Here is a 23,721-nt window from a genome sequence, read left to right on the forward strand (position 1 = left end):
TCAGAGGTACTCTGCCTCTTTGTTTACTGCCTCTGCATCCTGCCCTCTCAACAGGCAACCAGGCCTTCTCACCTACTGGCTTTGTCATCATGGCCTCGGTTTTCTTCACCCCAAAATGAAGGTGTTGGATTCATATACTCTGGAGAAACTCACCAACCCATTTTTACCCTCTCCAGCCAGCTCTTCATGGCCCATGGTCATTTCTGACACCTCTCCTGTCTACTCTTTTCTCCCTTCTCCACCCCTGCTGCACTGCCTTCTGCTAGGCTCCTCCCACCCTCACTCCTTAAACTCGAGGATAGCATAGAAGTGATCAGTGTGTGGTTTTTGTGCATTATCAAGGAGGGAGATTCCATGTTCAAGGACTCAGAGTTGAACTTGTGCATTTATGTGAGTTTATATTGTCTCCACTTGGTTATACAGTTCTCTTGGGAGTGCTTCAAGCAGAAGTAGCCCTTATGAATTGTTTGTTTGTTTGTTTGTTTGTTTTGTTTTAGGGAGGAGGGCTCACTAAGTCTTTTTCAAATTGAGAGAAAGTAGGAAATCTTGGATCATTTTAGTATTAACTGTGGGTTGTTGTCAGGCCAGCCCTTGTCTGAGGGGACCTCATTAGGCAGTGCTCTATAATGATGACAGGGTGGCTTAAAATGTCTAACTAAATGTAGATCTCAGAGCCAGTAGTTGAGTTTCACTTGAAAGCCAATGAAACATCTAATTAAGGAGCAAAGGAGGATGTCAGAAAGATCCAAAGTCCTGAATTGTTGTTACATTGCAGTAGATTTTACAGGAAGCCAGAGGATTCTTTATGAACAACAAAAAAACATAGTTTTTCACTTTTCTTTACCGTGGAATAAATAGAACCAGCTCATAGGTCAGAATGTCCAGTAGTTTGTATTACTTCTTACCAGGGTTCAGATTTGAACTTGAAATATTTTTAACCACGTTATACAATGGTAAAAAGCTTTTCTTTACTACATGTATAATTATCTTGCTATGCTTTTTTAAGCATTACATAAGGAGAAAACAGTAACATCTTGGAATGATTGTAAACTGACACCTATGACCCCGGAAGTGAACTGTTTTCTAATTACTGTATTATATGTGTGACTTAAGGTTTCGCACTCCTTCTTGAATCTTAGATTTTAAATAGTACGATTCAAAAGGCTTCCTTCTATTCTTGTGGCATAGTTGATACTTGAGAGGTGTTCAGTTTTATATACATAATTGTTGTGTAGGCTGTGAAATTGTTTATTAGATTAGTAATATCATAAGCTATGTACCTTTTAATTATGTTTAATAATGTGAGACCCAGAAATGCCCCCTCTGCGCCTCTTGAGTATTTCATGGCTGGACAGTAGGGGCGCACCGTCACTGTGAAGCAGTAAAGTAATAAAAGGGACTGGAAATTGGGGATTGAGGTTATTGAAACTGGAAAACAAGAGAGAATAACTTGTAGATTCTGTCTGGTGACCAAAAGTGTGGTTTTCCTGACTGTGCTAAGTACTGCAGAAAGACGAACCAGAGTAAGAGTGTTAATCCTTCAGTAGCTCACATCTGAGGCAGCGCTCACCTGATGTTAGAGTTCTCATCGTTGAATTGGAGCTATTCAGAAAATGTTCCTGAGGCATGTAGAAATCAGGGCATCCTTCTGTCAGCCTTTCTTCCGTCTTGCTTTCACTGCCATTCAGAAAGAGAGCATTCTTTGTTCTGGATCTTTGAAATATGGATTGGTCTGTGGCTTTTCAGAATTTCAGTTAACTCCCTCAAAGTTACTGTAGGCCTGATTCACAAAGCAGATTGCGGGCAGGAAGCAAGCAACTTGCTCTGTATCCTGAGTTTTGAGAAGTTTTCTTTTTTCTTTTTTTTAATGGAGGACCAGGTATCCAGGTTCTCACATTAATTTGTCTGGAGTTGAGCCATCTGAGAGCTGTTGGAGGAGGAGGTAAGAGTAGCGTGAGGTTTAAATGAGATGCGCATCGCACATTATGTATGGCGCCTCCCGCTTCAAAGAGTCAGACATACATAGTGTTGTTGGACGGAGATGGCCATTTGTGAGCATTCAGCAAGTGTAATGATTCATTTCATTTAAAGCTGTGACTTATTTGTCTACCTATAGCCACCAACAGTTTTGAATCATCTTAACTCTAAAGTTATGTGTTTTCCCTGGGAAATAATACACAAGCAGCAGCTAGTGGGGACGGTATGAGAAATGAGAGATTGAATAACTCCAGCCATTACACCCTGGTATGCACAGCCTCGTGTGTGTGTGTGTGTGTGTGTGTGTGTGTTTGTTTGTGTGTGTGTGTTGTTAGCCATGATTTTCTTGTTTTTAAACTGACCACTTACATGCAGTTCCAGAATAGTGGAAATAAGTTATGGTGAATAAAAATCATAGTAGAGGCTGCCACTGTTGGGGGAAGGAGGGGTTGGCAGCATGTTAGATCAACCAGAGAAGAACACAGGGAAATTTCAGAGGTGACGCAGGTGTCCTCTTCTGGATTGGACTGGTGGATCCACGGGTATATATAATAGCCAGGCTCAGCTGTCTCTGAAGATCTGTGCATTTAATTTACCGTAAGTTGTACCTCCCCCCAAATGTGGAACGCTTCATAAATTTGTCATCTTTGCACAGGGATCATGTTGATCTCTTCTGTATCATTCTCATATTACTATATGAAGCACAGTACAGCCTCTGTGTTAGTTGAAATTTTTAAGTTTTTTTTTCCCCCATAGAAGACTTAGAAAACTTGGTTAAATAATACAGTGATTGGAAAGATGATGTAGTCACACTTTGAAATATCTGTAATGATTTTGACTTCAGGTAAAATATGCATTGGAACCTCTTAGCACATAGAATTTCATAAAAGAGGTTTTCTTTATTAGAGTTGTTAGAGGTTTTCTTTCTTTTTTTCTTCCTCTTCTCCCCTCTCCTCCCCTCCCCTCCCTTCTTTCTGATTTATTTTGAGTGAGAGAGAGAGAGAGAGAGAGAGAGAGAGAGAGAGAGAGAGAGAGAATCCCAGCCAGGCTCTGCACTGTCAGCACAGAGCCTGACACAAGGCTGGATTTGAGGGTGGCCTTATTGGCATACATTGATGCAGACATCTAACATGATGCGGTCTTTCTATTGGATCTTTTGAATTTTGCACCACATGCATATATTTCCTCATCACAAACAAATATTAAGAAACTATATACCGTATAAACTCTTGACTACGTTATGTCCTTCTGTTAGGCCTTAATGAAGTCTTTGAGCCCAAAGGTAAGAAAAGTAGCTGCTACCGAGTTGGAAGATTTGGTACTTAAATTGCTTAAGTTTTTATATTGAAGGCTTTCATGAAATGGGATATTTTTGCTGTCAGTTACTGGATAATGTATTCTGAAACTTAGCAGTTTATTTCTTATTTATTTTTAAAGGTTACATCTTTATTTTGAGAGAGTAAGCACGAGAGAGCCCGAGTGGGGGAATAGTAGAGAGAGGGAGAGAGAATCACAAGCGGGGTCCTGACCTGAGCGGAAACCACGAGTTGGACACTCAACTGTCTGAGCCACCCAGGGGCCCCTGAAACTTAGCAGTGTAAAATAACCCACAGTCATTATTTCACAGTTTCTGTGGGGTCAGGAATCCGGGGCCCAGCTTCTGAGCACCTGCAGGGGAGGGGACGACACAGGGCCTGAATATCGGAGGAGACCCTTGGGGCATCTTAGGGGCTGGCCAGTGTGTGCTGGCTCTCAGTTGTGGCTGTGTCTCTTCAGTTTGCCTTGAGAGCTGCATTTCATCCTGTCCTCTAAGGAAGAAGAAACTGTTTCCTGACCTTTTATCCCATTTTTCAACCCAATAATAGCACACATCACAGGGAAATGACGGTTGGCAAAAATAACAAATCAGTAGTCAAATTACAAAGTGACTGGCCTTTAATGGTTTTACATTTTCTGGGTTCATAGGCCCCATTGGCTGTTTCTTGGGTCAGCCTCCACTCTGCTTTCTGTCCTTCCCAGACCCGGGTTGGCCTGCTGGGGAACGGCAGCACTAGGGCCCCTGTCCTGGGCTCGGGCCGCCTTGCACACCACCCTGCTAGTCGCAGCCTCCGCCCCAGCAGTCTCTGGAGCTTCACTTGCTCACCATTGCTCAGTGTGGCTGAAGATGATTGCCAGTAAATGGGTTCTTCCTTTTGTGAGTCTTGTTTTCCCCGTGAGCCGCTGCCTGTCTGGACCGTGTCTGGAAGGTGGGAGCCACTAGGAACTATCCTACAACACTGCCATCCTTCAGCAGCAAGCTACCACAACTCCCCCTCTTCCGAAGAGTGCGTTCTGTTGTGGGCTTCTCGGGGCCCCCCCTTCCTCCTAACTTGTTGGCAGAAGGGCCTCTTTGTTTCTCAGTTGGTTTGCAGAGCAGAAATAATAGACTTCTGGTGAACTTCTTGAGTGGTCCTCCCTTTCTGCTGGGATGCGTGTCTTCCTGGCCTGCATGTATCTTTGGTCCGTCAGCCATGCTCCACTCCTCCAGAGGTCTTGCTGACCCTTTGTATTGCATTTTTCCAACACCTACTACCTTAACCAGAAAGGAATAAATGGAAGAGGACCGTGGACATTAGGTAGAAGAGGATTTTGCTGGCCAGTAGATGAAGCGGAATATTAAATGAAAATTGTCCTGTACCAGGTGAAATGTTGAGTTAAATTAAGCCCACCTCTTTCCCCAGACAATTTGCTTTTCTTGAAAAAAGCTGCACAGGCGGCGTTTAGTACAGTTCTTGGTATGTTATTTAAACTGGGACAGAATTTCAGCCTATCACCACTTCCTCATCGTGCTTCCCAGCAGGTCTGAGCCATCGCAGCAAGTCCTAGCCTGAGACTGCCGGGTAACGTGTGCCGTGGACATGGACAGCTAACCTCTATCTGTTGCACCTTCTGGGTCTGTGCTGTGTTCGGTTCAGCTTTAGCTTCCACTCGTTCTGCATTTGAGTTGACGTATTTCAGTTCTTGCTGGGCTGCCGCTGAGAGTATTTAGTACCTGCCCCGCAGAGTAGCGTTAGGCCCCTAACACAATTTCCTCGGCCTGGGTGGGGTGACTTAACGTGGGTCCTGTTATTTTAGACTCACAGACCTTTACAGGACTTGGTCTCTGGAGGCCATCCATTTACTTGAGGGAAACTCTGAGTAGCAGAGAGGTTAAGGCTGTGCCTGTGGTCACCAGGCTGCTTAGTGACACCAGGCAGAGCAGGGTTTCTTAGCTGCCGGCTCAGTCTCCTCTTACCGGCCTTGTCACCTTGCAAGCCAGCTGAAGGCAAGCTCTGTCTTCATTCTACACCCTTGACAGATGAACGTTGTTCTAAAACTTGAGAGTTGGTTTAACTCTGGAAAGAGTGGGCCTTCGGATAATGGTCATCTTGGAAGGAAAGCTATTTTAGGGCCTGTGGCTGCCAGGAGCCATTATGTAAGAAGGGACCCAAGAGGCTCAGCAAGGAGAGGATTTCCCTATTTGTGCCATTTAAGTCATGGTATAAATTTCTCTCATGGTGTTTTGTTTGCATCATTTGGCTTAGATGTTGTTGGATGTTACTAGCTTAATCCAATTCCTTGTTTTGTGAAAATAGGTTTTTTGTTTATCCAAGTGGGCTTCTCTTTGTCAGTGTGCCGGAATAGTCATTCTTGGACCGAAATGATGGCTTTTGAATCTCTCTGCTGTGTTTTCAGGCATGCTGTAGGGGTTGTAAGATAATACTGTTGTTACCAGGAGGAGTTGGGTAAGGGCCATAAACACTGGGGAGAGAGAGGAGGGAGGCTGCCATAGGACAGAATTGCAGACTTCTGCTAAAGCTTCTGGATTGCAAATTACGGCAAAGGAGTAGGACTTGTGGCTCTTCTGATGCCTTGTATCGGCGTCTTCACATTATTGTTTCCAAGCGCCCCTCGACCACCTGCTGCTTCGGGCCTGGCCCGGGCGTGCTCTGGTGACCAGCCCCAGAGGCCTGACTCCTCTTCCTGTCCCAGCTCCTGCCAGTTCCGAAGAGCTGAGCTCCTAGCGCACGGGAACAATGGGGCTCCTTGAAGACTCGCCTACTGTTGACACACAGAAGCACATTTCCTCTTTCTGGACTTCCAGACAGAGTTACCGTGGTGGCTTTGAAATTTGTTGAGACGAATACACTCAGAGGATTCCGTTAATCTATTCTGATTTACTTAGGAGGCGGCCACGTTCATTATTTGACTTATGTTAGTGGTTAATTAACCAAACTAGAGCATGTTTCCTTTTTACAAATTGAATGCTGAGAGAGTAACAAAGACCAAATATTTTACAACACACAGATCCTTGAGTTTGACTCTGAAATAGTATATTTTATTTTGCAGCAGCTTCCGGTTTTAGTGACAATTAAATGCTGTTTCTATTATTTGCAAGTTTTGAATTTTAAGTAAATTGAAATGAAAATGAAAGTTGTTTCTAAAAATAATGCTAACTGTGTTTATGTGAGTTTTTCTGTTGTCTTTGTTTTGTTTCTAAATTCTGTGTCATTGGTGGGGAAGGCCTTGACTGGGGGGAAATGTGAATTTCTTGCCAGTCTCTCCTTGTTTAGGTTTGATGAGAATTGGATCGAACTGTTGATGAGAGTAGATGGGAATAGATGAGGTTTCTTTTAGTGTTGAACACTCCTGCTGTCATTGCTTGTTGATCTACCTGACTGTCCTGTGGAAAGTGTGCCTCAGTGGACCTCTGAGTCACTGTCATCTTTTTGACTCTGAAGGAGCTGCCCTTCATTCTTCCAGGGAAGCCTGCAAACCAGCTGCTCATTCTGAATTTTCTAAAGACAATTCGGTTGGAGACTGCTCTGATCTGGCTGGTACCTTCTACCAAGGTGGGCTGAGGAAATTAGATGGACAAAGGGGACGTAATCAAATAGAGGAAGATGTATTTCAAAGCTAAAGTCTTTTGTTGTTGTTTTGTCTGAATTTTAGGATTCTGTGAGCATTTGGCAATTTGTGGAGGGTTTAATACCCATATTTTCACTAGCTAACTCGGTGGAAGATGAAAAGGTTGGCAGGGAATTTAGTTTCACTCGTGACATCACTTGGGTTATTCAGATTCTGGTGAATCAGGGTGTTGTAATGAAAGTAGAGCTCTGTTCTCCAGATATCCCTGACCTTGCTGAGAAGTATACTTCAGGGAATTCTAGCCAAGGCCTGTCTTAGGAACACAGTAACCATTGGAGAGGAAAGGTGTGAGGTTAGCCTACCTTAATCCTCCTTTCTCAGTTTCTTTAGGGTTAAATTAAAATTCATTCATTCATTCATTCTTACTTAGTTTTGAGAGAGAGAATGAGCAGGGGAGGGGCAGAGAGAGGGAGAGAGAGAATCCCAAGAGGCGGAGACTTAACTGACTGAGCCACCCAGGTGCTCCTCAATTAACATTTATTTAAATGTGGGGTTGCATTTGCCTGAACCCCTAACCTTCTGTTAATTGAATTTAATCTGTGAAATTTTAGGCTTTCTGTATACAACGGGAGATGTGAGGATATGGAGCATAAACACAGTGTTTTGCATTATGTAATTTGAAGGTAATTTAGAAAGCACTCTTGTCGAGATTTTTTTTTTTTTGCTTAAACACACACATGCGCGCGCGCGCGGCTTGAACTCATGACCCTGAGGTTAAGACCTGAGCTGAGATCAAGAGTCAGACACCTAACCAAGCCCCCCAGGCACTCCCTGGGAAGCACTATTATATCCTGAGAAAGTTTGCATGTTGGTTCTCATTTGTATGGAAGACCCCATGGTCTGCACAGAGACAGAGAGACCCACTTCCATTTTTACCAAACCTCTAGCCATTTTCAAAGGCAGGGAAAGGATACCGTATATGCCTAAGACAGCACTTGAAATTGGAGGAGTTTCATAATTAACGTCTCCTTAAGTGAAGACTTCTGTTTAATTTGCTTTTCTAGACCATTTGGTAGAAATCGCAAAGGAACAGGGTAAGAACAGCACATCTCCGTTGGCAGTCAGTACGAGCAGACCATGAAGTGCCAGCTCCTTTGTTTAAAGGTGGCATTTTCTTCAAGCACTGGAAGGAGATTTGGCTTGTAGGTGTTAACTGACAGGCTTCGGGAGCATCCCTAGTAATTATTATGGTTGGTACCAGCTCCTCCCCCCATTCTTGAGTTTCTCTTTTAACAAAAATGACTTTTTGTTTGACCAAAGTACCCAACCATGGAAAGAAGATGGAACTTGGATAAATCTTTATTTTTATTCTTTGTATTTGAAGGGGAAGATTAAAACTACTCATGTAAATAACGGGCTTATCTGGATTTTACCATCATTTTTGTGTCCTGCTCTGCGGATCATTGACCACCCAGCACTGTTGATGCCTGGGGAGCTTCTCCCGCTGGTCTGCTTGTTTTCTTCTTTGTTCTGAGCCTTTTCCCAGGCAGAGGAGGTCAGGCAGGTACACGTGCCTTTGGGAAGGAGGTGGTGGGAAAATATGGAATAATGAGCCCTTCTGACTTGGGATTCAGCAGTGTAGCTTTGGTGCAGTAGGTGGAGTTATTCTTGGAGCCCCAGTTTGAAGATTGCTGCGCAGAAACCCATCTGCGCCACTGGTTGCCAACATTTCTGGTACAAATATTGTCATTTGCTCTTGAGGCAATCTGCTATTTCAGTCCTAGATGCAGTTTTGTAATATGCTGGGCAAAATAGTAGAGAAAAAATATCTTAAGTGGTGGTATAATCTTCAGTTTAAAAACACTTTAGCAATGTTTCCAGTAGAGGATTGTTCAGCGTGTCTCCTTTCCTTCTTTCCCTGGCTGTAAACATAATCCAAATTTCATTTTTTTCTCCCTTGTCTGAGCTATGGTTTCCTTGAGCTGCACCCACCCCAAGGAAAGATGGGGGGATAGATGAAAGGCTTAAGGAATCGTGCTTTAAAATCACACTGTGAAGGTTTAACATGTCATGTTCGTTCTGTTGATAAGAACGTTAAGTTGCTTGGAAGTTACTTGGTTAAAAACTGTCCAACATGATGCTACACAGCCGTTTCCCATTGTGCATCCTTCCTTGTTCCAGGTGGTTAGAATCACTTCCGCCATGTGGGCCACTGAGAAGAAGGCCCCTTTGTTGCGTGTGGAGAGTGGGAGCTCCCTGAAGGTTATGGGCCACTTCCAGAAACCCTGGGGTAGCTGTACTACCTACCATTTGATTAGGCTTTGTCAGTAAGCCTTTCCTAGAGCAGGAAAGCATGTCCTCTGGGAAGTAGTACTTTTTTTCGGTTTCTGTGGCTTTCTCTACACTTTTCCCCCCCGCCTGATGCACAGTAAGAAATCCATTTTACAGGGGTGCCTGGGTGGCTCAGTCGGTTAAACATCTGACTTCACCTCAGGTCATGATCTCAAGGTTCATGAGCTTGAGCACCGCCCCCCCCCCCGCCCCCTCCCAGCTCTGTGCTGACAGCTCAGCACCTGGAGCCTGCTTCAGATTCTGTGTCTCCCTTTCTCTGCCCTCCCCGACTCATGCTCTGTCTCTCCTTGTCTCTCAGAAGTAAATAAACATTAACAAAATTTTTTTAAAGACCCATTTACAGTATGACTCGGTGTACATGTGCATACACATGATACCAGAGTTTTACAAGATGGTACTGTCCTTGACCTTTTGTGTGAGATTTGCTCTGTTTTATTAATATTTAAAAATGCTGGCCTCAGTTCTATAAATTGATTTCACTACTTTATGGATTGTGATCCAGAGTGTTTAGCCTGAGGGTTTTCCCACATTTATTCTTTTAAGACCTTCATGTCATGGCAATGGCGTTAGGGGAGAAGTGGATGCATCCGTGTGGAAGGCGGGCCCACAAGCATGAAGCAAGGAGGAGGGGGTTCACGATTCACTTGGACGCACACTGAAGGATTTGGGCTGAATTTAAAAAGTAGTGCCTCTTTGGATTGGTCTCAAACGTGGAACTAGTTAAAATTATGTACTAAATGAAACACTCCCACAGGGTCTTTGATGTGATTTGAGGTGTGACGTGACAAACTTAGCCAGGATAGGTTTATATTACCTGGACATCCTTGTCATTTAGATTTTACTTTCAACTCTTGAAAACTGGTAGGTGGTTGGGTCCACTTTGCTGGATGGGGTTTCACGCTCCTTTTCTTCTGCATTAACTTTGGGTTCGCCTGACTCTGCTCAGCTTCTGCAGAATCTGGGATCCCATGAAAATACATTCCACTGTTCATTTCCTCCGAGCAAATGCGCAGTCCACCTTCACCCCAGAATCGGATGCGTGGTCATCAGTGTAAAGGAATTTTAGGTGCTGTTAGTGTTTGAGAAGAAATCATTATCAGAGCATTACCCTTTCTCTGCGTAGCAGCAGCTGTTGAAGCAGGGGGTGATCAAGCTGCAGTAATGTTCCTCCTACTGAAACCCTGACTGGCCCATTGGTATCTGGAGCAATGATCTTGTAAAGACTCCATTGTGAAGTTGGCTGTGTGTGTGTCCAAGGGAAATATTAAAGGGGAAAGCGGGGGAGGAAAATTCCAGGAAGTTGAAAGGTGAGGTTGACACGTCCTCATTCATTAACGATGCTTCTGTTTTTCTTTCTGAAAAACAATGATGATTTAAAAATTGATCTCAGAATGAACTGGCTTTTATCCATAACTGTGTAATTAGATTTTTAAACATCCTTTCTTAATCATTTATTAAGTAACATCATTCTAATAGCCTTTTATTATTTGGTGTTAATGACCCAAAGTACCACTAACAAAGTGTTTCTCAAACTTGCATATCATATGAGATACTTGTTAAGAATTTTTTGGGATTTCATCTTCTTCCTGTTGAATCAGAATCTGTATGTAATGACACAGTGAGTTATTTACTTAGAATACCAAAATTGAAAGGAATGTCAGTGGTCAAGCTAGATCAGTTGTTCCCAAACCTGGTGACCCTCAATATCATGAGCGTTGTAGTACAGATCCCTGGCCCCACTCCATGCATACTTGACTCCCAGCCTCTGAGCCAAGGGCTTTATTAGAGTTTCTGTTTTCAGCAAGCTTTCTAGAAGAGTCTGATCATCAGTTTGGAGTGATAACTGCCTTCAGGAAAGGAAAATCGACTTGATGTGCCTGGTTATTGTGCTAGATAACAGCAGAACAAAGAATCCTCTTCTGCTTATCTACTGAGTTAATCAGATAATGTTTGCATCTCAGGTACTGACCAAGTAGGTGAGTGTGGGCAGTTTCGAGATGAGTGAACAGGGTCCCTGCCCTTGAGAGTGGATTGTTACTCAGCCTTTCTGAAGGGCTGAATTTGGGGGTGGCCTGAGAGTCATCTGGGGGAGCCTTTTCAAGCCCCAGCAATCAGATGTACATGTGCCTGTGTGGTAGGGCCAGAAAGTACAGGGGCTAACTCCCCTTCTTCCCCTGCTGACTACTGGCCACCCTCCATTTGTCTTTCTCTTCAACTTATGAAATATTTTTTTTTTTACTACATTTCTTTTTTTTTTTTTTTTTTCCAATTTATTTCTAGGAGAGAGAGAGACAGCGTGAGCAGGGGAGGGTCAGAGAGAGAGGGAGACACAGAATCCGAACCAGGCTCCAGGCTCTGAGCTGGCAGTCAGCATAGAGCCCGACGCGGGGCTCGAACCCACGAACCGCAAGATCATGACCTAAGCGAAAGTCGGACGCTTAACCGACTAAGCCACCCAGGCGCCCCTACTTCTGAAATATTTTAAACATCTAAGAAAGCACAGAGGCTAACATAGTTAGTATCCACGTGACACTGCCAGGTTTTAGCAGATGTCACTTATCTTGCTCTAAGCCTTCTTGTGCTAGACAGTTTCTTCAAGAAGTCTGCCTCTTGGCTGGGCTGATATACGTGGGTCCATTAAGTATGTGTAGGAACTCGCACCCCCCCCCCCTGCCAACCTTAAATATAATAAATGTTGTCAGTTAACATAGGTATCATTCTGCAACTTGATGTTTTTAAGTTTAGCATTATGTTTTTGAGATTTATCCATTGTTGTTACATGACCCGACATGACAGCATACTTAACAGTAAAATCAGGAAATTGAAGCCAGACAGCTTGAAAACCTTCTTAATGGAAAAAATTCAAGATGATGTGGGTGGGAGAGAGTTTCTGTTGAATTTTTAGTATAGAACATTGTTATTTATGGGAAAATAGTTGATTTGAATTATGCACTATTTTGAATAGCCCAGTATCAGCTCAATGAGAACGAATCGCATGTTTTATGAAAAGTTAATTGTTTTTATTTACTGTGGGCATAGTCATTGCAGTGTGGTCCAAACAGGTGAAAGTTAAGATTTGTGGCATAAAACAGGAAGCAGATGGGGGCTAATTAAAGTTCTGTTGTTGGTAAAAGGATGACTGATCAAGGAGCAGCTGGTTTCCCAATTTAAACGCAATTTGTACTGTTGTTGGAGGGCAGCCCTCTGCAAGTTCTCTTGAGTGTCTTTCGAAAGTGAAGGAATGTGTTTCAGCAACAAGTGGGAAGGCTGTTGCACTCTATTTTTGTTCACCTTTTTGCCTTCAAGCAGTATCTCTTCAGGGTTTGTCAAAGATCACAAAAGCCAGCTACGTTTTTCCGTGGTGTTCCATCCACGCCAGGCACCTGTTCTACCTCGGGAAAGGCTAAATCCTCATCCGCATCCTCCAAAAATGTTGGGAGGATTTTGTGTTTGATTTAATGTTGCATTTTTTCTTATTTCTCCCAACACCCTCTCCTGATGGATTTAAAAATGTTGGTGCCCTGTCTGTAAGCCAGGAGGGCCCACGTCTACCTAACTGAGGCGCTCTGTGTGTACATGAGTGCTGAGAGGTGTTGTGGAGACTGCCTTCAACTGAAGGGTCTCTGAGCTTCTGGCCGGACTTATTTTGCTTGATTGTGCCCTGGATGACTTTCACCTTGAAATGACAGCATCTTTTGTTGCTACTGCTAATAATGGTTGGATAAACATGAAGACCAACCTAATACTCTTTCTGAATTTGTGCAAGGAGGTGACAAGAGGTCAGATGAGGTTAGCCTTGCCCGTGATCAGAGGCTAGACATTTGCTTGACATTTTGTAGGTGCTTTGCATGATTGTCTCATTTTATTCTTCATTAAAAACCTGTTGTAGTGGCAGCTCTTACTCCCACTTTGCAGATGCGGCGATCGAAGCATGGAGAGGTTGACTCGGCCAAGGTCGCATGTTTGCTAAGTCCCAGGAGTGGGTTAGAATCCAGGTTTGTCTGATAATAGGCCTGTGTCCCTCAACTACTGTGCCCTACTAGTTTTGTGTAATACTATTGTTTTTTCCGCTTCTGCTTTAGGAAAGAGCTATTGTTTCCTGGAAAATTAAAAATCTTAGGATATGGTTTGTGAACTTCGTCTTCTTTGATTATGTAAATATTTATGTGTGTATGTATCACATGATGCAGGTCCTGGCACACGGTAGGAAATCAGTTTTTCTTTATTTTTGTTTTTAGAGTGAAAGCCTGAAAGAACAGGCATGGGTGTTTTGTTTGTCCTCTACCCCCACCAAAGGAAGTAGCTTTATTCAGATTATAAAAGCTATACGTGGGGGCACCAGGGTGGCTCAGTCGGTTAAGTGTCCGACTTCGGCTCAGGTCATGATCTCACAGTTCGTGGGTTCGAGCCCCATGTCGGGCTCTGTGCTGACAGCTAGTTCAGAGCCTGGACCCTGTTTCAGATTCTGCGTCTCCTCCTCTCTCTGACCTTCCCCTGCTCATGCTCGCTCGCTCGCTCTCTCCCTCTCTCTCTCTCTCTCTCTCTCAGAAATAAATAAAACATTACAAAAAAAAAGCTATACATGCCTTCTCCCCTTTTTACATGCTCTTTCTTTTAAAAACAACAGCAAAAAAAAAAAAAAAAAAGACAACGTGCAAAGGTAAACTATAAAGTGAAAATCCCCCATTACCTTCACCACCCAGGGATAGCATCATCCTATTCTTTCAAATGTCTTGTAAAAGAAATAATCGACCATATAGATCTCATGTCGCTGGTAATAAAGAGCACCATTTATAATAGCTACAAAGCCCCCCCTGCCCCCCCCCCAAAAAAAGTGTGCACTAAAGTTCCAGGGAGGTCCTAATTGACATTCATTGTCTAATGTCGTATGTAGACTTTCCACTCCTAGTCGATATTTTTGCCCAAGCTGGTTCTACACTAATTCTGCTCCTCATGCTAATGGGGAGAGACTGCGTGCAGTACTGTTTTCATGACCCTAGAAACTGACCCTCTGCTCACATCACACTATGAGGACTGGCGCCACAGTCAAAGCTTGACCCGGGAGAAGTCTCAGGATTCTTTGTTATTTTCCTATTTCATTTGTCTTCTAAGCAAATCAGCCTCCTACATTCCTCCTGTTTCCTCTTCCCTTCTCTTCTGCTTCCTGTGCCTTGTGTGCCTCTTCCTCTCACAGAACACTGAGAAAGCTGGAAGAGATTTGGAGGTGAAATTAAGGTGGGTCCATTCTGCCCCCTGGCAGCTCTCCTTGTACATTTTGTTGACAGTTGTTGACTATTACTCTGTGATGTCTGGGGGGAGAGGCCTATGCCAACCTCCTTCCTATAGAGTAATCTGGCCTGGTTGGACAGGTTGTGTCTCCTTCGTTCTGCAAAGAGTATGGTGCACAGAGCACCTGGGCTTTCCAAGGTAACTGGCGCAGGTGGTTGTTTGGACAGGAGCTTGGGGCAGCCCTGCCCCTTCTAATCCTAAAACCTCACAAATGCACAGTCCTTTCTTTATGCTTTTTAAAGCAGTTGTACCCATTACGACTTCTCTGGGAGGCAGGTAGGAATGGTCTCATTTCTTTCACTTTGTAGACAAGAAAGCTGACACATGGGATATTACATTTGTCCAAAGTTATGTGTACAAAGACAGAGCCCAACTTAGGTCCTCCATTTGACCACCATCTTGCCATTAGAGCACCATTTTTCAAAGTGTGTGCCACTAAAATTTGGTTTCACAGCAGAGTCTGTCAAGAAGCGGCAGGGAAATGTGTGTGTGTGTGTGTGTGTGTGTGTGTGTGTGTGTAGTGGGGTATGTGTTATCACACTTATAAAACAAGTCTAATGGAGGGTGTTTTGCTTTGTTTCTTCTGCTTTGCTTTCTGTATGAACATGCATGTAGGAAGAATCCTAGGATTTACTTTGGAGGTGTTCCAGGAGGCCTCAGTGGTTGCAGGAAAATCTAATCCTTGGGGACCTGGAGGGAAAGTCCAGGGTACGCTGTTATACGGGCATGGCTGGGGATAATGCTTCCGGAATAAAGACTACCCTGGGGGTGGAGTGGGAGGCTGGCCATGGGGAATCCTTGTCATCATGTCATTGTCAGTTCAGTAGGAGCTTTATGGAGTAGGGCTTAAACCAAAGCACAGGAAAGTTCTTCAACAGGCCCACCATTCTAGGACCAGTTGTCAGCATTGTCAGGTAAAGACCCGTGAACTGTAATCTGAATGACAGCTGCACTGTTTGGCAAGAATAGACTTAAGAAATTTGGACCCAGAACAGCATGCTGCTGCACCTTGGCACACGTTTGACAAGGCACATTCCCTGTATGAAGCCATCTGCATCAACATGCCTACCCCCAGCCTTTCCTTAATATTTAATACTCAACCTTGCACTTGCACTTGTTACTCTTATTAGATTGGCTAATGATGGGGGGGGGGCGTGATGATAAAGGTGCAAATGGTGGGTTCTGCATCCATCTCATTAATGAGCTCTCCTCCTTCCTTATAGCAGAAGCAAAACTTAACAAAACTCTTGTATTTTGAACCCAGGTAGAAATGATGGGTTTTTGCATTGAAATCTCAAATCAAGGAAGCAAATCTAGCTTCTTAGAACTGATCTTGGACATCACACTTGATGTTTTTTGTTTTTTTTCTGTTTTCTTCTCTTTCTTCTCTTTCCCTTCTTCCTAAGAGGAGAGAATCTACCTGATTTCATCCTAAGTTGTTCCAGGAATTGAGTGTAGATCAAAAGTTTACAATATGGTATTTTATAATTAAGGTCGAGACTCTGAATTACTTAGAAGTGTTTGGTATTGTGGTGGGGAGAATAAAATGACCTCACTAGGAGGGATGGCTGGGTGGAAGTGCTGTGAAATGGATGGGTAAGCCAACAACCTAAAGAGGGAATTCTGTCAGCAAGTGTTTCTCCGCTGTCCTCCAGAAAAGTGATCTGAGAAAGCTGGAGACTCCCTGACTTAAGCTTTACAAAATGTTTGAACTACCTGCTATTGTTTCTTTGTTTGCTGGTAACTTTGTGACTTTTAACCTTGGTTGTAAGTTGTACCACACTAACTTCTTTTGAGAAAGAAAGGAAAGGAGGCAGGAGGCAGATGGAGGCCAGGGCATCTGTGCCACAGAAGAAGGTCAGTGAGATTGGCTGTGGGTGGTGGGGTCTATGCCCACAGTCATGTGCTTTTACGGACAAATTCTGATGGGATAATCAACCATTAAAAATTAAGTTCCCAGGGTTTAGACCTCTGTTTGTGTGTGAGGAGTGCCTTTCACGAGGATGGGGGAAGTGTGGCCAGGTGGGAGGGAGCGTTGTGTGTGTAATAAGCCCGGAGCCAGATGCCGTCTCAGGCCACCCTCACATCACTGCAGTCCGGCTGTGGTGGGCCGTTCTTGGCCCTGGATTCCATGTTCCCCTACCAGGGCACTGACTTAACTAGTGAATAATGTGTTGTAGCCGTATCCATGCTTATGTCCAATGGTCTATGGTTACATTGTAGGGCATTATTTCCTTTAATTTCCCTTTAGCTGTTCAAAACAACCTGAAAGATGTTATGGTCGAGCCCAGACAATGACCTCAAGAAACAAAAATAAACCCTTCAAAAAGCGAGAACTGAATTTGTATGCCAAATGTGAACGAGGGATAAAAAAGTATGAAAACACACTAGGCTTCACGAAGGGAGAATTTAAAAATTTGTTTTCAAAACAAATGGTCCCTGCCCCAGGATCCTGCCCTCCTGTGACTATGAGAAAATCCTAGATTATGCCATGAGTTCCAAAACAACCAAGTAGCATTCAAGTCATGAGACAGAAGCCAAACAGCTGCTTCAGTGTAAAACCCCATCATGTTCAGAGACGTCGATCCGGTCCTGAAGATGACACTTGTGAGGCTGTTCCAGCACACCAGGCTCTCTGGGGGCAGACCATGGACACCTCCCAGGGTGTGGAAGAACCAAGCCAAAGCAGCACTTCCTTGAGTTGCTTTTGCTTATCAACAAAAATTTATGCGTACAGTAAAATACAGACGCCCACACACACTTAAATTTTGGATATAAAAAAAAAATCTCTGCTTTTCAAACAGGACACAGACTCTCCTTCTCTCCCACCATCTTGTGGGGCGATGGGTTGGCACTTTCTTCCAGGTTCCATGTCATCCTTTGTTCTGATCTTCTGTTTGCTCTCCTGCATGTTGCAATACAAGCTCCTAGCTTATTTTTCTTAAGGTGTCCTCCCTCCCACCCTCTTTCCCCCTCTTTCCTAGGTCTGAGCTCAAACACTGCCACATTTACCTCTTCCACCTTCTAGACATGTTTTGTTAGTGCCTTGAAATTGTTTTTCTTACAGATACTACCTAGCTGATATTTACTGGGCATTTTGTATACACTGAGCATTTAGTACAATGATTCAATAGGATAAATACTGGTAGACTGTAAGTGGCTTGCATAGAAGTGCTCATACAACGTCTGTGGTGGCGGCCGCGTCCCACATCGGACGCCTGTCAGCTTCCATTCATGTTCTACCCTCACATTAGGAATCCCCTTCCCTTTTTAGCCAGCAGTTCAATCTTACCTTTGTTGTGTTGTTAGCCATGTATGCATGTATACATACATATATATACACGAGAAACCCTTGGATGTGGGAAATGGCTTCATGCTACTTGGTTGTTTCCATTTTACCTAGTATGCGTAGGTGCTCTCAATGAGTACGTGTTGGATGAAAATTACATTCATTGCTTTTCTTTATTTTTAATTTTTCAAATGTTTGTTTATGTGAGAGAGAGGCAAAGAGAGGGGGTGGGTGGGGAGGAACAGAATCAGAAGCAGGCTTCAGGCTCCGAGCTGTCAGCACAGCGCCAGACACGGGGCTTGAACCCACAAACTGTGAGATCATGACGTGAGCTGAAGTCGGACGCTTAACCTACTGAGCCATCCAGGCGCCCTTATATTGATTGCTTTTAATTTGGCTGAATTACAAGACCCTAACTTATGTTACTGATACATGAATGTAAATAATTTCTGAGCTTGTCAGTAGATTTAAATAGCTTCTGTTAGACTGATTTCAGTTAGGCTTTGCTCAACTTATTTTATGTTTATTTTTTAATGCTTATTTAATTTTTTGAGAGAGAGGGAGAGAGCACGTGAGCACACGCTCAAGTCAGGGAGGGGCAGAGAGAGATGGAAACACAGAATCCAAAGCAGGCTCCAGGCTCTGAGCTGTCAGCAAAAATGCAGGGCTCAAACCCATGAACTGCGAGATCATGACCCAAGCTGAAGTCAGATTCTCAACCAACTGAGCTGCCCAGGCGCTCCAAGCTTTTCTCAATTTCTTGATTAATTTTGGAAGGATTCTTCAGTGACAAATCGGATGTAAAATTTTATCTTTTGTTTGCATTCCCAATAAAAATGACTGACTCCAGGCCCCGAGAGACCCTACCTTCTGGGTACACACTCACTCCCCGGCCCCTGCCTACCGGCATTCCCTGGCAGCAGGGCAGTGCCCTGGCACTGGCTGGTACGGGATTGACTGAGCACGTTGTATTCCAGCCCCATTCACCCAGTGGTCCTTTGGGAACAGTCACCTGTATAAGTAAATAAGTAACCCAATCTAGTAAATGAAAAAAAAAATGTTTTGTTCTAGAATTATGTGCTACTCTAGCTTAACTTATAGCTACTTTGAGGACTGAAGTGGTTATCCAATATATTGGTATCTGTCTTCATGAATTGTTTAATAGAAATATATTGTGCCTTTAAAAATGGTTGAAATGTAAAACTTAACCTTCTGGAGGTAGGACTGCACTAAAGAATAAATATTTTAAACTTTGTTCAACCAGTAACTATTCTAAGTTTAACTATTCTAAGCTGTCCATTACAGTCTTAACTAGGTTTTCGGAATCTGACTAAATTACTTTTCTCCGTAATAAAGAATAATAAATTTAAATTTATTTAGATTTAAGAATATTAAGAAATAAATTTAAATTTATTTAGATATAAGAATAAATTTAATAAAGAATAAATTAAAACCAAAGAGACTGCCATTGGTTTAGAGAAAAATGGCCTCAGAGAGTAGGTGAAATGCTGAAGTGGTCTGTTAGGCCTCATCACTGCGTGTGGTTAAGTGTCTGTGATAATGGGGATGATACTTTCTAGAGAACCCTATTCCCTTTGTTCTAGAATATCAAGAATTTACAGAAAAATCCTCTAATATGCTTGAAACTGGTAGCATCTTTTACAGTTGGGGTATTCTATGTGGTTTCCAGGCATGTTCTCATTTAGTCTGTGTTGTGCCCCTTTGGGATATATGGAGTAAGTGACCTAACTTGAACCTGAATACAGGACCTGCCCTCTGGGAAAACCCTTAATTCTGAACTTTATTGGCAAATGCATACTTTTTTAAGGGGAGGTAGAGAAAAGGGCGTCCCTGAATATACTAAATACATATGTTGTGGTGGAAATCCTAGCTGTGGTTCAAGGTGTCCTTGAGCGTAGTAGCTTGGAAGAGATAGATGACATTTGTATTGTGTGCAAGATTCCAAGCACAATGATGGTTATTCACAGTTGTCTTTTGGGAGGAAATTCAAAGTGTGATAACACTGAGAACAATGAACACTGAAGTTCTAAAGAGGAGGTTAAGGTACCACCGACTTTGGACTCAGATGAGAAGTTCTCAAGTTCAAACCGTCCTAAGAAATGCTTCATTTATTCATTTTTCCTGTGCTGGTCTCTAAGTATTTAAGAAAGAGCTAACTGTACTTATTTCTCCCTTTGCTTTCTCAGCCCCAAACAAGAAGTGACTATTATGTGTAATAAGTGCATTTTCAAAGATAAAGCCTTCCTAGAAATGACATTTATAACTACTAAAAGCTGTGACAAAGACAAAGCTTTTTGTCTTTGGAGACTTATAAACACGGTCTTGTACTTTTAATTCTTGCCTGCAGTGTTGTTCATGTTTCCAAAGAGGACGTTAGTTCAAGCTGCAGCATTAGAGGAAAAAGTTTTATGCAAAGAGAACTACCTGGACATTAAGCTTTGCTAATTGCTCAGGTGGGGATCCTTAGGTGGTTTGGGCATCCGTTTTGTCTTGCTCGGCTTTGTCTCTTCTCTCTGGAATATGGACCTGCCTAACACTGTGGCTGAGCTCAGACACTGTGAAACACAAAGGATACGTAGTAGGCTGTCCTCGGGTCATCTAAATCTGTTTCCAGAGCAGATTCCAGTTGAAGCCTTCCGACATCCCCTGAGCCCAGGAATGATCTTGGCGAAGCACTTTCACCCGGGCTGGCCTTCATCTTGACCTGAGACCTGACTGAGGTTGCAGATCTTGTGGGTATCACTAACCTAAGGGTGCTTACTTCTGGTGGAATGTCCGTGACTGTGCAGGGGTGAGCAGGGGTGAGACTGTGCAGGGGCTGTTGCGCACAGCATGGGTGCTTACACTGGGGAGGAAAGCCATATTTACCAGTACGGATGGCACCATATTGCCCCGAGAGCCCACCCTGTGTGCAGATGCTGTTTGAGATGTTAGGTATAGCCTCGTGTTAGGACACAGGATCTGTGTTGGTGGGCATGTGTGGTTTCAGGGTGGATACATTGCAGAAGGCTTTGAAGGCTGTGATATTTGTAGGCCTTTATGTAACCACGAAATTCCATTTCTGAAACATTTGTTTGGGGTTCTTTTGGGGACCCTGCACTATTGACATGAGCACTTGATGGTGCCGAGGGAGCCTGGGTCATTTGGAAGGAAGGTGTGGAGAGTAGGAGCATTATCCAACAGACTTACTGTCTATGGGTCTGCTTGCTGAATTGGATCCCAGTGTCTGCAGGATGCATGGACACAGCCCTGGCTTGAACCCAGTCTCCCACAGCGGCGGGGATTTTGCTTTACCATGAAGCAAATGGGCCTAAATCGTTTTGGTAGTATTAGGTCAGCCAGTGATTTTTTTTAGTAGCTATTTGATTTGGGACAAGAATTTTTGGGAGCTGGCCCCCAAACAAAAAATAATGTATGCTCAGCAGTCACAAATCATTGCTGATTTATGCCCCTTAGCCAGAGTATTGGGCAAGCAAGCTAGTTTCTGGACTTTACATAACTAATTTACATTGCAAAATGTATATTTTTGCAGTTTCTTTCCATTCTTATAATCTGGATCTGTTACATTTGAGTCCCCCCCCCCCCCCCGCCCCAAAAAAACACTTTGACTTCATACTTTTTAATTCTGTTTACTAAGGGTAGCATTTCTTGGTAAATAGGTTATGCATTCAGTGGGTTCATCTTCCCCTAGATTTTCAGACAGTGAGCATATTTAGGGCAAAAAAAAAAAAATTCTAGATAGTACGTTCTATGAATGGGATATTATCCTAGAGATTTTCATCTCTCGAACTTTCAGTGTTGTTACCTTTGAATTTATTGGGCACGTGCTTTTTTTTTTTTTTTTTTTAAGCTTATTTATTTTGAGAGAGAGAGAAGAAGACAGAGAGAGTACCAGACGGGTTCTGCACTGTCAGCACAGAGCCCAATGCGGGTCTTGAACTCATGAACTGTGAGGTCATGACCTGAACTGAAACCGAGTCAGTCTCTTAACCAACTGAGCCAGCCAGGCTCATACCTTGAAGAAACATTCCCCTAACACAGACAGTTTCAAGGGCTCATCACAGAGTCCTTCAAAATTTACTTTAGTACTTTAGTTTAGAAAACTTGAACATTGATCAAACTCTTATATGCTGTGTTTCATTTTATACCTAGTTTGAGTTATTCATCAGAAGAAAATACAGTTCTCAAGTATTCTTCTGGTTTCGGTTTTTATTTTGTTTTGCCACACCCTGGTAGCCAAGTATACCAGTAGTTGTTCTTCTGGTAACCAAATATAGAGGTAGTTAATTACTTGCGTGGTACAGCAGCGCATTTGTAGAGCCGTTGAAGATTAGAAAAATGGTATGGCCTGTAAAATAGACACGGATTTTCATTAGGAAACAGCAGGATCACTTCAGCAACAAATGAGTGTCCTCTTAATATTGTGCTGCGGTGAGTGAGGCCTCGCGTGTTTGAGGCAGTCACTAGGCAGGAATAGCGAAAAGAGTCCATATTCTGAGCAGTTAATTACATAGACAGTTCAGAAAGGATGGGCCCCTTCCGGCCGCCAGACGGGCTGGACTGGGGCCTGGGCAGTGCCTGGTCTTTATGCCGCCCTGGAGAAGGAGGGGAGTGGGTTAAAGGATCGATAGGATGCCTGCATGCTGCACGGAAACTAAATTAACCCCGGGAGAAATAACTCCACTTTGAAGTCCTTAGTTAACCTACAAATCCCTCAAAAACAAAAACAAAAGCACACAAAACCCCCACACATTTAAGAGGATACTAGCTAAATGAAATTTAGTCTCTCTCTGTCCACCACAGGGACCTAATTAGCCAGAGTTGATGACACTCATTTGAGAGTTGGCATTTATTAGCTTTTGTGGCGGTAGGATCAGGCCAAAGTATAGGACAGCATGAGGCAGTTTCTGTTTTCCAGACGTTACTTACAAACAGGGGTCTACATTAGCAACTTTTTTTTTTTTTCTTTTTGGTAGGCTCCGTGCTTCACATGGAGTACCCCAACACAGGACTTGAACTTATAACCATCTCAGATCAAGACCTGAGCTGAGATCAAGAGTCAGATACTTAACCAGCTGAGCCATCCAGGCACCCTGCGTTAGCCACATTTATGGAAGTTACAGAGAGAGAGTGATTAAGATAAATACCCCATGATTTGGATCACAGGGGAAGATGCTTGTACCTAAGGTTCAACCTTACCTGGAAATTTTGGAGTTTTGTTTTTGGGGTTCCTAGTTTCTGATAGTGTGAAAAGCATGCAGCATCAAATGCTATAGGAAAGACTTTTACTTTTCGTGTTCTGAAAAGTTCGTATGTTCATAAAACATAGCTTTCTTTGATAATGGGGTTTTCCTGTAGGATACAGCAAGGGGAAGCACTGTGTGTTTTTTATTAGGACCTTTTGAGAAATAAAAGCTTTGGGATAGTTTTGATATAATCAAAGTCGATTTTCTATTCTATCCCTGAAGATTTTTCTTAAATCCTAAGCCAATGAAGTTGTTGGCTGACATGTTATTCTGAAAGTTAGGCTTTTGGCTCATATGAGAGCTTATCAAAGATCAGGCAAGCATCTTGCATCCTCGGTGGGGTCATCGTCTGTTTTCCGCATTGCAGGCTTTCCTCCTTGAGCCTCCTCTCAGGCTGGGGTGCTTCTCTCTTCCCTCTTGGTTTCCTAATACCACAGCCCCCTTCACTTGTAGCTCACCTTTTCACCAAGTATTTTGTCCTGCAATATGTTCTGGAAACTCCCCACCTCTTTTTTTTTTTAAATTTTTTTTATTTCTAGGAAAGAGAGAGAGAGAGAGAGAGAGAGAGAGAGAGAGAGGGAGACACAGACTGAAGGCTCTGAGCTGGCAGTCAGCACAGAGCCCGACGTGGTGTTCCAGACCGCTACGTTATTTCTCACC

The 23,721-nt window shown here is 43.3% G+C and overlaps 1 protein-coding gene and 1 non-coding gene across 2 annotated transcripts in view; one reads left to right on the top strand and one right to left on the bottom strand.

Annotated features, from left to right (window-relative positions):
- Positions 1-23,721, top strand: part of FOXO1 (forkhead box O1) — a 97,491-nt gene that overhangs the window by 60,611 nt on the left and 13,159 nt on the right. The gene's annotated exons all lie outside the window — the stretch shown is intronic.
- On the bottom strand, positions 2,592-2,693 carry LOC120234327. The gene has a single exon (XR_005529062.1). It is a non-coding gene; the product is annotated as a U6 spliceosomal RNA (small nuclear RNA).

This window comes from Hyaena hyaena, unplaced genomic scaffold, assembly GCF_003009895.1.
Source record: "Hyaena hyaena isolate Hyena2069 unplaced genomic scaffold, ASM300989v1 scaffold_106, whole genome shotgun sequence".
NCBI classification, from domain to species: domain Eukaryota; kingdom Metazoa; phylum Chordata; class Mammalia; order Carnivora; family Hyaenidae; genus Hyaena; species Hyaena hyaena.